Below are 15543 nucleotides of genomic sequence, written 5' to 3'. Positions count from 1 at the left end.
GCTGGAAGTCTTCCTCTGTGAGCTCCTTGGACGCTTTCCTGTTTTTCTGACACTGCTTCAACGGAATCAAATATCGTTTCTTTTAATGCAGATTTGACCTTGTGGAATAGAGAAAAGTCAATTGGTGATAGGTCAGGCGCGTAAGTTGGGTGGTCTAACACTGCGATGATGTACTTCGATAGTAACCTCCTAATAGATAATGCATTATGAGCCGGTGTCGTGTCTTGATGCAGAATCCGTGACTTGTTCGTCCTCAGTCTGAGTAGTTTTTTTCTTACTGTCTCACGGATTTGAGGCAACGGCCCTGCCGCAGTGGATACACCGGTTCCCGTGAGACCACCGAAGTGAAGCGCTGTCGGGCGTGGTCGGCACTTGGATGGGTGACCATCCAGGCCGCCATGCGCTGTTGCCATTTTTTGGGGTGCACTCCGCCTTGTGATGCCAATTTAGGAGCTACTCGACCGAATAGTAGCGGCTTCGGTCGAGAGTACCATCTTCCTACCGGGAGAGCGGTGTGCTGACCTCACGCCCCTCCTATCCACATCCTCCACTGAGGATGACACGGCGGTCGGATGGTCCCGGTAGGCCACTCGTGGCCTGAAGACGAAGTGCTCACGGATTTGAAGAAGAACCTCATGGGAGTAATGCTGATTAATAGTTTCACTTTAGGAACCCACTGAAAATACACAACAGAATGAATATCATAAAAAAACGATATCATCTCTTTGAATCCTAACTTGCTCGTTCCAGCTTTTTTCGCTCTCGGTGAAACTGGGCCCTTCGAGTACATACACTGGCACTTAATGTATGGATCATAAGCGAAATATCAAGATTCGTCACATGGTATCTCTTTTTCCAAGAAATTAGAGTCATTTTCAGTGTTATTCAAAGTGTCAGCACAAAGATTTTAACAATCTTCTTTTTGTTCGATCATGAGAATTTTGGGCACCAGTTTGGCATGCACCTTTATCATGTTACACTGATATACAGGGTGAGTCACCTAACGTTACCGTTGGACATATTTCGTAAACCACAACAAATACTGACGAACCGATTCCACAGACCGAACGTGAGGAGAGGGGCTAATGTAATTGTTTAATACAAACCATACAAAAATGCACGGAAGTATGTTTTTTAACACAAACCTACGTTTTTTTTAAATGGAACCCCGTTAGTTTTGTTAGCACATCTGAAAATATAAATAAATACGTAATCAGTGCCGTTTGTTGCATTGTAAAATGTTAATTACATTCGCAGATATTGTAACCTAAAGTTGACGCTTGAGTACCACTCCTCCGCTGTTCGATACGGAAACTCCGAAAACACAACACATTACCATGCCTAATACAATGCAGGAAAATCGTTGCCCTTCAAAACCGCTTCCTGCCGTCTCGGAATGGATAAATACAGGTTTATATGGTTTTCCACTGAATCTAGTCGCATTCTTACTGAAATTTCGGGTCGTGGCAATCGGCGGTAGACAGCAAACACGCACCCTTCTCCCCAAAGTACAGGAAAAAGGCCCTATCATATCGACATCTGGAGGCGACGCGAGCTGTGCGAACAGGGGCCCTGTCGTCTCGGAACACAGCATCACCATTGCGGAACCTGCAGGGTACTGTGGGATGGACCTGACAACTCAGAATGGTCTCTTAATCCTTGGCAGTAATGTCACCTTGTAGTGTAACCATGGGGTCCACGGAATACCAAAATCTGGCTGTCCAAATAATCACCAAATTCTCGCCATATTTTACTTTTTAGATGTGAACTCGTCCAGAATTTTAAAACAGTGTGAAACAAGAATGAGATTTTCACTCTGTAGCCATGTCCCCGCAAAATCCATTCTTCCAGGAACTTCTGTGAAGTTTGGAAGGTAGGAGACAAGGTACTGGTGGAAGTAAAGCTGTGAGGACGGGGTGTGAGTCGTGCTTGGGTAGCTCAGATGGTAGAGTACTTGCCCGCGAAAGGCAAAGGTACCGAGTTCGAGTCTCCGTCCGGCACACAGTTTTAACGGCTAAAATGGCTCTGAGCATTATGGGACTTAAAATTTGTGGTCATGAGTCCCCTAGAACTTAGAACTACTTAAACCTAACTAACCTAAGGACATCACATACACCCATGCCCGAGGCAGGATTCGAACCTGCGACCGTAGCAACAGCGCGGCTCCGGGCTGGAGCGCCTAGAACCGCACGGCCACCGCGGCCGGCCACTCGGTTCCTGACTGAAGCGCCTAAAACCGCACGGCAACACCGGCCGGCCACAGTTTTAATCTGCCAGGAAAGTTTCATCACAGTGTGAAACAAGATTTGTGTGAGCAAATGAAATTCTTCCACTGCTCCATAGCCCATTTCTGTGGCTTTTCCTACTACGGCCATTTGCATCACTGATGTGCGGTTATAGAATTCCAGCTCTCCCTATTGTGCCTTGTTACGGAGTTCTCTTCGTGTTCTTTTGGTGCTGACGTGGTTTGCGAGTGCGACATTCAGTTCTACAATGACTTTCACACCTATCGTCCTCTTGCTTTTCGTCACAGTACTCTTATATGACCATCTGTCACTATCACTCGACACCCACTGTCATCCGCGTTGAAACTTTGCGGTTGATGATATTCCTACTTCCCCTGTATGAGGTATAAATATTCGGTACGGTGCCTCTTGAAACACTTAAACTATGTTGGTTACAACCAACAACTTGATTAACGGGCCACGATTGGTAATAAAGAATTTTTGCAATGGAAATAGAAAAATGTTGCCATAATAGTTGCAGGTTTCGCAAAAGATTTTACGCCCAAAATGATTAACTGTGGAGAGTAGTGAGTTCAACAGTGTCTCAGCTAGAAAAGTGATTGGCACCTAATGGCTTACAGCTTCCAGTTTTCATGACGACTAGTGTTAATTTCGGCAGGCAAAGAATCTCACAGTTTACAAAATGAGATTTCCACTCTGCAGCGAAGTGTACGTTGATATGAAGCTTCCTGGTAGATTAAAACTGTGTGCCGGACCAAGACTCGAACTCTGGGCGTTTGCCTTTTGCAGGCAACTCCTCTAATATATAGTTTTTGAAATTGTTGGACCGAGACTCCAACTCGGGACCTCTGTCTCTCGCGGACAAGTACTCCACCATTTGATTTACCAAAGCACATCTACATCTACGTGATTACTCTACTATTCACAATAAAGTGCCTGGCAGAGGGTTCAATGAACCAGGTTCAAGCTGTCTCTCTACCGTTCCACTCTCGAACGGCACACGGGAAAAACAAGCACTTAAATTTTTCTGTGCGAGCCCTGATTTCACGACTCACGACCCGCCTTACAGCTCCAATTCAGCCAGTACCTCGCCTCCTACCTTCCAAACTTCACAGAACCTCTCCTGTGAACCTTGCAGGACTGGCACTCCTGGAATAAAGGATATTGCGGAGACATGGCTTAGCCACAGCCTGGAGGATGCTCGCAGGAGAGCTTCTGTGAAGTTTGGAAGTTAGGATACGAGATACTGGTAGAAGTAAAGATGTGAGGACGGGGCGTGAGTCGCGCTTGGGTACCTCAGATGGTAGTGCATTTGCCCACGAAAGGCAAAAGTCCCGAGTTAGAGTCTCGGCCTGCCACACAGTTTCTATCTGCCAGGAAGTTTCATATTTTTGATCTCACAGTTACTTACGCGTATAATACAGTTACCTTTTCTCAGTGAAGTGTCAATCTCAATTTCTCGATTTGCTCGTGGACTCGTGCCTCTTGTGGAAGAGGCATGTAGCATATCTCTTAAGAAAGTTCCAGTCTTTGACGGAGATGATGCTCTCGGTTGCAAGATAATTGTTTGGTGGGATTCACAATATTCTCCTATCGGTATACAGGGGTCTAATAAGATGAATACTCGCCTATGATAGTATGTTGTTCAACAGAGGCAACAAAAAAGCAAATTTCTAAAGTACGAAGATATTCCAGTTCGGTTGCATGAGGACTTATCTAGGAACTGTTAGTTCCACGCCAATGAATGCCATGTTAGCGCAAGCTGTAGAAATGCTCAACGTTGCGAGGTGGAAATTAAGGACAGACATATCTCTCATAAAAAGACGTTCTGCTGTTAACCATCCTCTAATAAAGAAACTCGCAGATTGTCTTATACAGAAATTTTATGAACAAAGAATAAATACTGCGCAAAAATTCATAATTATGCTATATTTTAAGCTGCATATATTCAAATAAATTTTCCCTATCTTCGAAGAACGCTAACATTTCGTAATTACGATTATCAGGACACCGAAATAACGGAAGTACCAACATTTTCTGCTTTCGAACAAAAACATCCGGTATAGCAAGGCAATTTGCGAAAATTTGCATTGCTGATACTTACCACATGTATTTGAAGATAGGCCTATGTACTGACGACATGCAGAATCTCACAGAAGACACACACACACACACATATATATATATATATATATATATATATATATATATATATATATATAATTTTAAAAGTCTTAGTCCATCTCAAGAACACTAATCCACTAGTGACAGACATTATGAAAGACACCAAGGAAAACGAAAGTCCCGCAAAGAAGGTAAAATGTACATGAATGAAGGGACACGCTAACGTTAAAACCCGTAGAATGAAATATTCGATGAGTTGGCGAAGATCGTCGATGAAACTGGGACTTTGAAAATATCAAAGTATCGTCATCAGACATGAAGACTACATTATATAGAAGAGCAAGACGTTGTTAGGAAACGCAGTAAACGGAAATATTATGGACAACAACAGCTAAATATTATCTCAAAGGCATTATTCTACACAGGTCAAACTAGTTAAAAATTATGTATTCTTGAATTCGTATGAGAGTCAATTATGGATCACTTCGCAGCATTGTTCATCGAATACATGTACGAAATAAAAACTACTGTGAATGTAATGAAATAACTGTGAGAGATATAAATCACATTTTCGTCTCTTGTAGGCATTGTGGAAACTAGCAAACGGAATTGTCACAGCAATTAACCAGATATTATCAATTACTACTCAGTAATGCAGTAATTCTCCTTCATGGAACTTCTATACTAATTTTAAAAGTAATTATTAATTTCTTAAAGAAATATAACTATGTCCTGCAAAATTCTACGAACCTCCTAAAATTCTGAAGCAGACTAAAAGCAAAACATTACATGAAAATAAAACTTATGAATAACAAACAAAGTGGCCAAGTGTACTTAATTTCACTTTGTGGTCTTTCTGCTACAATTCGTGTTCTCATACTGTGAAAATGTTAACGTGTACTGACCACCCAGTAAGTTACGTGGATACATATTTGTATAACCTACTCCTGTTCCATTCGCGATTTGAACGAGGGAAAACGGCTGTCAATACGTGCCTAATCTCTGTTATTTTCCATCAAACGGAAATAGGATGGCAGAATTGTTGTCAGTCTCCTCTCATCTACAAAGAAGGCAGCTTACGGAACACTAGTGCGACCCATTCTCGAGCACTGCTTGAGTATCTGTGATCCCCACCGGATCGGATCAAAGGAAAACATCGAAGCAGATCAGATGCCTGCCGATAGATTTTTTACCGGTAGGTTAGATCAGAACACAAGTATATCGAGAAGCTTCGTGAACACAAATGGGAATCCCTGGAGGGAAGGCGGCATTCTTCACGCGAGGCACTGTAGAGAAAATTAAAAGAACCGGCATTTGAGACAAATTGCAGAGTAATTCTGCTGCAGCCAACGTACATTTCGCGTAAGGACTACGAACACAAGATGACATACATCTGGGCTCATATGGACGCTTGTAGACAGTCGTTTTCCCCTCGATCTATTTACTAGTGGAACAGGAAAGGAAATGATAAATTGTGGTATATGGGGCTTTCCGCCTTGTAGCGTACAGCGGCTTGTGACGTATGTATGTAAATATAGATGTAGATCAAAAGTTATACAAAAAGGATCACGGAATATCAACTTCACCCGTCTTCGCCGGCCGCTGTGGCCGAGCGGTTCTAGCGCTTCAGTCTGGAGCCGCACGACCGCTACGGTCGCAGGTTCGAATCCTGCCTCGGGCATGGATGTGTGTGATGTCGTTAGGTTAGTTAAGTTTAAGTAGTTCTAAGTTCTAGGGGACTGATGACCTCAGATTTTAAGTCCCACAGTGCTCAGAGCCATTTGAACCATTTGAATCACCCGTCTTCCACAGTTTTCCATTCAACTTCCCCGAACAACACTGTCTGTTGTTCTACCTTTGGGTTACTTACCTGTCCATAGTGCAAAATAAGTTCCTAACTAAGGGCCTAAAAAGTTCATTTCTTCTCCAAAGATGCAGCACTTACTATGTTTTTTTTTTTTGTTGTGTTCCGTTCTGTTTTTTTTCTGTTACTTTTAGTTTGGACTCACAGCAGTCTGTGAAGTTATTCCGATAATTGTGGCCCTGATACCAAATACCGCTCGTTTTGAATTAGCATTACATACCACCCGCTTCCCACATTCCCCGCAATCCATAGAGATGTCATAGGAGCCTCATCCCCCAAATAACGTTTATGTTCCAAATAATTAGTCATACGTAGTCTCGTTTGTCTGAAACTGCACCAAGCACTATAGAGATATGCTGGAGCTAATACATATGAATATTTTATAATACCTGCTTGTAATTAGGCGTTTCCCGTTACTTACCTATTCCAGTTGCCTATTTGAAAGGAGAAGCAAACAAACTTGTCTATGTCGAAGATGAAAGTATCTCTCTTAGTCTGCAGTGTGGCTTCACGCAACTTTAGTGCTTCTGAAGCCTTAGGTGTAGCAGCTATTTCTAAGAATGCTAAATCTTTTTTCTTTAGCGCCACACTTTTGCTCACTATACTTTGCAATAGGTGTGCGAAGATAGACCGAGATCTCTCCAGGGGTTCGAGAGCTATGCTGGTACATGCAAACCCAAACACATCCATTCATTTTTGTCTGAATAGATGTAGTGTATGTACCTCCAGAAAATCAGTGAGATGAATGAGTGATGAGTTTTACTGGGTTGCATAAGGGCCTATGTCAATTTCAGTAATGCATGTAGCGTTTGTCGCCGCCTTTGCAAGATCTCCTCACTCATGGAGCGCGGATGGAAGACTTCTCGTGAATTTCGGTAATGGATCTTCCAATTGTGTTGTCGGAAATCTATCCTTTAAAAAGAAGACGCCCAATAAACAATAATGTGATGGTACTTGTTCACGAATGGTTTCGATAACAGTAACTCCTTCTGGATGACCGCTTGACATCCAAATAACAAATTGTGCTCATCTGTAGGTAAGAAAGGTATTTTACTTTAAAGGTCACAGTAAATAAACCTCCGCGATTAGGTTCAAGGAAGAACTCAGAAGGCACTATCAAAGGTACTTACATCATATAAAAAAAAGTTTTGATGATGGTCATCTCCATTCAGTAGTGAATTTAAAGGACCTGCAGGCCACTGTAAATATCTAAGAGCATATTTGCACCCAGGGAATAAAGTCCATTTAATTATTTCCTCCGTAGATGGTCTACACAAAACCAATCTGAAGAAATTGTCTCATCTATACCAATGAAACCGATAAAATTCATTCGAGAATTGTAAACCAACCCATTATACTCTTTCCCGCTCGAAAGAAGATAATCATTCATCACATCGTAATGTCGAAACTATTCAAACCCTGGAGATGAATACAAAATCATGAATGTAAATATTTCGGAAAGCGTTATGTTGCCGCTCTGATACTGTGTAAGCATTTTGATCCACTTTTCCTCTTAAAAAGACACAAAATCATAAAAAATCCAAGGGATGCGTTAACAATGCAGTTTATAATTAGTTAATTTCAGCTGCTACCTATGGTGATATCCTTTCTCAAAAATTAACAAACTTTCTAAGCTTCCAAGCGATTGCAAATACCTCTCATGCCTTGTAGGTAGATGATAAGGTTGAATCAGTCGTTGATGATGCAACGTTGAGAACCATCGAGGGAATCACAGGCCCAAAGACCTTTTCGTCGTCGGTGTCTCACGAATGATGTTCAGACTGGAGCGGTTCCCATCAGTGTGTCAGAAATATATTACATGCATACTATAGCTGTTGCTGGCATTTATACAAAGAGACCTCAACATTAGTCCTCATTTAAATTCATAAAATCCTTCCAGTGTTTTAACAGGATAATTTGTGATTACATTTACTGCACATCTACTTGCACCAGTAGTTGAACTACATTATGAGACTGACATTTTCTGAGATATATTTAACACTGCCTGAAATGCTGGCACAGCAAAACTGAATATTTTGTCCTGACGGTTTTCGTCTGGGTGCAAGAAATTAACAGTTTTCGAATTGCCTTTCACGAGACATGATTTATTCACGTAAAAGCCAGCTACACCACTTAACGTTTGTTGCTCCAGCCTGAGAAGAATACACTGCTACGCTACATTTTAAGACTAAGTATTGCAGCTAATTAGATAAGTCCTTCTGTCATGATATGAGGCTAGTCCCCCATAAGAGTGTCGAAATCACTTACTTTTCTCCTTAAATATCACCAATGAGATTACCTACATTAAAACAAAGCTATCCGATTACTTTCAGGTTGTGTGTCACATGGTCTGATGTGAAGATGCTGCTGCTACATACATCAGAAAAATTGTAACTGCACTGTGCCAACTATTGGTACATAAGACACAAATTAAGGCTTTTACTACACAAAAAAGAAAATTCAAAACGAAATGCTTGTTTGCTATAATGTATATGATGCATACTTGCGCATAATGTATCCAAGATACTATACAAACGATCGTAACATCAGAAGTAATCAGAAAAATCTCGTCAAATTAGTGAAATTACACATTTCATGGAGATAATTTGGGACAACAGCTCAAGAGCATGTTGTTTTTGTTTAGGTACTGAGTTTAATATTTCACCGTTCCATTAGGCAGTTTATGCCACTTTTACTAACAATTAGAAATCCGCTGAAGATTTTTCTACTGCAGGTAAGAGCAGTTCCTTTAGAAGATGTTCTTGAATTTGAAGAATCTATTCCTGCCTACCGCCATTTCAGTAAATTTAGATATTTCGGAATGTTTCCGATGCTATCTTATTTTGTATAAATGATCGAGTACCAAAATAATTCATTTACTTACTTTTATACCCGTTGTTCCCCTGCTTAAGAAGTACATCTTCGTATCGTATTCCCCGAAATATTGTGCTGTATTTGTATTTACATTTCATGAAAAAGTGACTGAGCGCACAGAGTTTTCTCTGTTACCGTATTTCAATATTTATGACTTACATGTAAGTGATAACCTGAAAGAAAATTATTCATTAACTTAGTTTAGATTTTCAAATTAATTTACATTTCAGTGTTAGGTTGGAGACGCCAAAACTTGTTACCTGTAACAAAGGAAATAGGCTTAAGAATTAATGTAATAAACTTGTGTCAGTCCACAATTGTATGTTTCTTCGTAGTTAAATGATTTAATTAAAACGATTGTAGTTCTGCTCGCGTTTAACTTTTGAGCGCATTGCCGTTGGGGAACGTGAATCGGAAATAGCAACTGCTTTCTCAGCCACGTATCGTCTTCTGATAAATATTTAAATTTAGTTCTTTATTACAATGACAAACGCAGCGGTTCGCAGCCCTTTCCACGTAGGTATATTGATGTAAATGTAAAGTTCCGTCAATCTTTCAAGCAATTAAATTTATTTCTTATCTCTTTGTTAGTTCATTACGACGAAAATCAATCAGTGCATAAATTACTCAACAGATGGCGGGCACCTACCGCACATGTCTCACTCGACGATCCAAAGAATACACCAAGTAAGAAACAAACAGTTATAACTTAAGAGATAAAGTTTTCCACGTTTTGTTATCGTTATAGACTCTTTCTGATGAAGGAGATTTCGAAGCCAGTTTTATTGAGACGATAGAACACGGTAAAAGAAAAGAAAGCTCGAAAACTAGCTGCAATACGGTAATATCCATACGAAATTCTAAATGAACACACAGACTTTAAAAATAGCTCCTACCTCAATAAATTTATTGACACAATAGAATATGAAAAGGGATAGCCATATGGAAAACAAAACATACACAGACCATAGTGTGGCAGTGATATTTTTGATGTCTGGTGCAAAGTATGTCAAAAGTGCGCGAGAGTTTTTTTTTTTTTTTGGTCATGTGTTGTTTTTTATCTTTGCCGTAAGACTATAGGATCTCCTAGTTCTTGTTACTTCTCTGTTGTTTTTTCTAGTTTATTCTCATTGTGAGTTTTCACGAATAAATACGTTTTCGTTAAATCATGATACCGGACGGCTATGCAATTATTTGTTGTAGGCAAGTCGCCTACAATAGATAAAATTCAAAGGAAAATAAAAACAATGAAATGTAACATCATCTCTGGTAAGCTGTATATACTTTGTGAGCGTTTAGCATCGTCGTAAAGAACTGTCAAAATATTCAACTTTGAAAATATCTGCCAAAAAATATTTTTTAAAGTTTTGTAATGAATTCAAATGTAAATATCAAACAGACACGATTTACGTTCAGATAATCTTACGATTTTTTTTATCTTTTTTTTATTTTATTTTTATTTATTTATTTATTTATTTATTTATTTTTTTTTTTTTTGCAGGTAACTTGATACTGGAAATTACGACGAAACAGGCTTGTCATCTAAAATTTTAAATATATTACTTTATTGCAGCTGGTTTTGGATCTTCTATTTTCATTATGGCGCAGTTAAGTGGAGACCTTGCTAGCATTTCCATCGCAGATGATCGCATTACGCTGCCTAATGGTGTTGTATCTCAAGTCGAACACGCACAACTGTGCTAACTCACAATAGAGCTGCCGAGAAACATAACTCTGCAGAGTCGGTGAAGTTCTCGAAACTCGCGCCACAGCCGTCGCAGTTACCGATCACGATCTGAATAATTCAGCAAGTGCTTCAAGGTTGGCTCCGGAGTCGCGTTCATGTATGACTTCCTGCAGAAGCCGTATCTGCAGAATTGTACCTGTTAGTCTTGCTTGCGAGTGGCCAGTAAATATGCTTTCTTTTCTTTTCTAAATACGAGTGGACACAGGGCATTTTAACGTTCTGAAAATAGCCGTCTCCATAATTATTTATTTCGCAGTTAAGCCTCTGATCTATAGTTAGGAAGAGACTTTCCCACATATTGCAACCATATTTCGGCGACAAAATTACCTACTTGCTGAATGAATAGTTTTTGGAAACCTTTTAGGACGATTCAGTGGCGAGTCGTCCCATAATATGACACTGAAACAAATTTAAGTATTGGGCAGTAGAGGGCAGCCTGCTTCAGCTTTAAGGTCTTGTCAGTAATGAATCTTGTTGTCCTCAACAGCACGCAGTGCAAAATATGTGAACAAATTTCGTTCTGATCCCACTATCTTGAAAACTCTGAGCATATTTCGGAATATTTGTTCGTGGGCACCATTTCCTACGAAAATCTAGATGACAAACGACCTTACTAAAGAAAATCGCAGCTCAGTTGGGAACTCGGTAGACAGTAATAAAATTTAAAGTAGCGTTATCTAATTGTAATCATAATATACAATTAATATATATATCAATAGAGACGCTAAAATAAAACGACCACGCTTATTTTGTGACGCTATTCCGAACAGAAACAAAACTATATCTCTTTGAGCCAACCGAATCAAAGAAGTGGTTTATGAGTTAGTGGAATTGTGCTTGCCAACAGATTTGCTTCAGATTTTATTATTACTAGTCTAAGGCTTTTAGCGACGCTGAAGTCCAATTATTACGTAATCTCGTGGCTATATCTTTGATAGTTGTCAATTAGGGGCAGCTCATGATGCCATCGACGTAAGCTCTACTGTGAAGAATGAGTCTAAATTCGTGGAAGCATGACACGTTGCTTTATCTATGTGCAATACGAGAATTCATCAAAAGGCTATAGGAAGGGAATCATTTTTCCCTCTACACGTTGTTAACAGCAACACAGTTTCTTTCACTCAGTTTTTTTGGCAGCATATTTCTCATTAATTTCATATATTAAAAAAAGATCTTGGTCCTCACATACTGGCTACACGGAAAGCGATTTTTCACTGCGCTTTATCTATGTCGCTAGAACCAGTTTATGTACAAAGTTGATGATCTCACTATAACTCTTTCTTTGTGCCAGATGATTTGTCAACCAGTTGGTAGCTCGTACCATTCCCATAATCCGTGCATCATAATCCATCGTTTATTATACTGTATGTTAGGTAAAGAATGTTAGATATGCGTATGGGCTAACTTGTCACACTTTACATTCTTGTCAAGGTTGGTAACTTAAGGTAACGCAGCCATGGCCGCAGTCAGCGTGACTGCTTCGAATACCACTCCTGTTTCCAATCTCTATCACCAGATTGTATGCCACTGCTCTTGATAGAACCCCAAGTCCCAATGCATTTGACATCACTATTTATTATCACTTTGTTTCTCGTTGTCCCCCACACGTAAAATCTGCACCACGAAGTAGGATATGATTCTGATAGTTCTGTCCAATGTGAAAAGCTCATCGCGCTGCAGTCGAAGTCGCTGAGCGTTTTTGCATGGAATAAAACACACTCTTTGTATGTTCATGGTAAATCTCCATTCATGTGATTTGGCAGCGAATCGACAACACACTAAAAGAAATTTCTAGAGGACAATGACGAAGAAGTTGACGATTAGCCATACGCCAGCCACGAAAAATGGGTGACAAGTCGAGTGGCTGAACTGGCCAATGAAGAAACGGTACCTATGGTTGGTGGTTGAAGTATTACACTGATATCACTACAACTGCTCAGGCGTTGTAATGATGAAATGTGGCTGTGGAGTTACTGCATCTCAGGTTCTAAATCCTCCTTGACATACTACTGACTCTTGAGAATATCTTCACGATGTTGGATTTGAGATAGTATTTTGTATCCCAGGGCAGTTCAAAACATCACACATGAAATTTATTCACTTTGGCGCTTAACAGTTCTAGTTTCTGGTTAGATACTGTTAGATTACCGTGAAACATATGTGAGGATAGCTTTGTAGGATAATGCGACTAGTCTCATGACATTACTCTCCGGCCTAAAAGTTAGCTTTGCTGACGTAGCGAAGGGAACAAGGGAATGAAAACAATCCCTTCAATCTGTTGCAGCTTTACATAACGGTTGGATTATTATTCATTAACTTGTTTCCAGTGAAAGCACCGTGTGGGAGCAACTAAATGAAATTAGTCGGAACAGTCCGTTGTAGCTTTGAAGTATGTATTTGGTTTAGTTGGATAAGTCTAACTATACATTCTTCTCAGTGAAACCAGTCTTTCCATCATTTAAAACTGATTAAGATATTGCTGTGGTTTAAGCTCTTCTAGATGCAGTTAATAGATAACTAACCAAGCTGATGTACCGTGGAGCGTACAAAGTTGAACATAAATGTTCCCTTAGCGGTACATAAAGAAGAAACGAAGACTGAAAAATTTTAGTGACTGTTGTACTAAATTTTAGTGAAAAAGTATGATGACATCCAGTAATTAAAAACCATTTGAATATAGTCCTTAAACACTTATTAACCATTTATTTGTATAGAAGTTAATTAAATTGTGCAGAAAATTACGTTATCGGCTGCGTACGCACAAATCAAACACGTGCGTACAAACTTGTTTAAATTTTACAAAAAAAAAAAAAAAAAAAAAAAAAAAAAAAAAAAAGGGCTCTGAGCACTATGGGACTTAACTTCTGAGGTCATCAGTCCCCTAGAACTTAGAACTACTTAAACCTAACTAACCTAAGGACATCAAACACATCCATGCCCGAGGCAGGATTCGAACCTGCGACCGCAGCGGTCGCGCGGTTCCAGACTGTAGCGCCTAGAAACGTTGGGGCCATTCCGGCCGGCTTTACATTTTACAGCTTTTGAAAAGTAGAAGGTGTAGTATTTCAAGGTTATGAAGAAGTACCATTCACATTGACACATTGGTGCTTCAGTTTCACAATGAGCCTGTCGCTGGCCATCTCTGGAAATGCTCTGCAGACTACAACCACGTTTGCACCCTCCTTGACCGCTAGGAGAGATAATTGTAGTCACCTGACCACCAGCGCATGCTCTGCAGAGCAGAAATGTTCCATCATTTCGGCGTTTTCAAATCACTAATGTTGACTGCACTCTGTTATCGCCCGTAGTCCTTCTTGGCCGTCCAATATGATCTTTTTATTGAGTGCCAATATGTAGCTTTTGGTTCAGTTTTTCGTCCATGTTTGTAAATAATCGTTTAGTTACTAGTGAATTATGTGTCTGGATCAAAAGGTAGAATCGCTCTGTGGGGCGGGAATGGAGAAAATCATATGAGTGGGTAAAAGGTGATCAAGATAAATTCAGTGCGATATACAGCATTTCCAAGTATGATATTCTGAAATCATATTAATTAAAAAAGGAATGAATGATGACAAGTATTTCTCGCGCAAAAAATACTTCCAAAAACTATAGTATATGCATAAAAAGAAAGTTTAAAAGCCAGCAAAAAATTTAAAAAAAGTACCTTACATGCTTTCCATTCACATCGCATCGGCATTTACCGAAAGACGATTATCTGTGAAGAGTGCAAACCAGTTTAATTAATAATTTATTTAAGTATAAATTTGTTACGTAGTACTAGTTAATAACCTTTTAAAAGCAACGAGAAACGCATATTTAATACTAAAAGTACGTCAGATTCGTATCCAAGTAAATAACTATATACATTGTGAAAATAATTTACTTTTTATGTACTTCATCTTGATATAAGATACGTTATTCGTCTCTAAAAATGTTGGCAACCCTCGTTTTGGTTCATATGTAACCAAAAACACTGAGAAAGTGGGTACCTGAAATCACTCAAACGCAGACACTGAGTGGAAATGATCCTCTAAGTACTAGTGCCAGTCGGTTGTCTCATATTAAATGAAACCACCGGTACCCGGGGTGGGAGTGAAAAATAATCATATTGGTGATGTGACTATAAAGACAAGTTTCCTTCGGTTGTTTCATTCGGCTGAAGAAAACGGTTGAACGAAGAAGCAACTGATTGGGCAATCGGTGGTTACGACCATCCGTTTGTCCCATCACTACGCTGAGGTACTGGTTTCCTATCATTAAGCTGATGCACTGGATTCGACTGCTGATAATCATCTCAACTTTCTGTGTGGTGCAAAGGCCTAGGACGGGAGCCGTTAAGATTCGTACAGTTAAATGACGAGCCACTTGAATAAATAGATAAAGAAACTGTTATGCAAGTCACTGAAATGGTGGAAGACTTATGAGACTGTGAGAAATACAACATTACATACTTCATTTTGCCGTTCACTACAGCGGTCTGAGACATTAGTGGTTTTTAGACTACTAAGTAAGTTTTTACTATAAGCAACATAGGCCATTATTTCTGAAAAAGTTCTGAGGTTTTGCATATTGAGCACTGCACAGCAAGGCAATGTCTCATGAACTGCGGTGGAGTTTCGAAGTGAAGTTCCAAAGTCGGCAGTCAGTGATTCTTAACGATCAAGCAAGTTACATTTTAGTTACGGAAA

General features: G+C 39.7%; 1 pseudogene; it reads left to right on the top strand.

Moving 5' to 3' along the window:
* Positions 1–294: 294 nt before the first annotated feature.
* LOC126428828 (5S ribosomal RNA) lies at positions 295–412 on the top strand (annotated as a pseudogene).
* The last annotated feature ends 15131 nt before the right edge of the window (positions 413–15543 follow it).

The sequence above is a fragment of the Schistocerca serialis genome, chromosome 1 (genome assembly GCF_023864345.2).
Source record: "Schistocerca serialis cubense isolate TAMUIC-IGC-003099 chromosome 1, iqSchSeri2.2, whole genome shotgun sequence".
Lineage (NCBI taxonomy): Eukaryota > Metazoa > Arthropoda > Insecta > Orthoptera > Acrididae > Schistocerca > Schistocerca serialis.
This window is presented reverse-complemented; position numbering and strand designations above follow the sequence as displayed.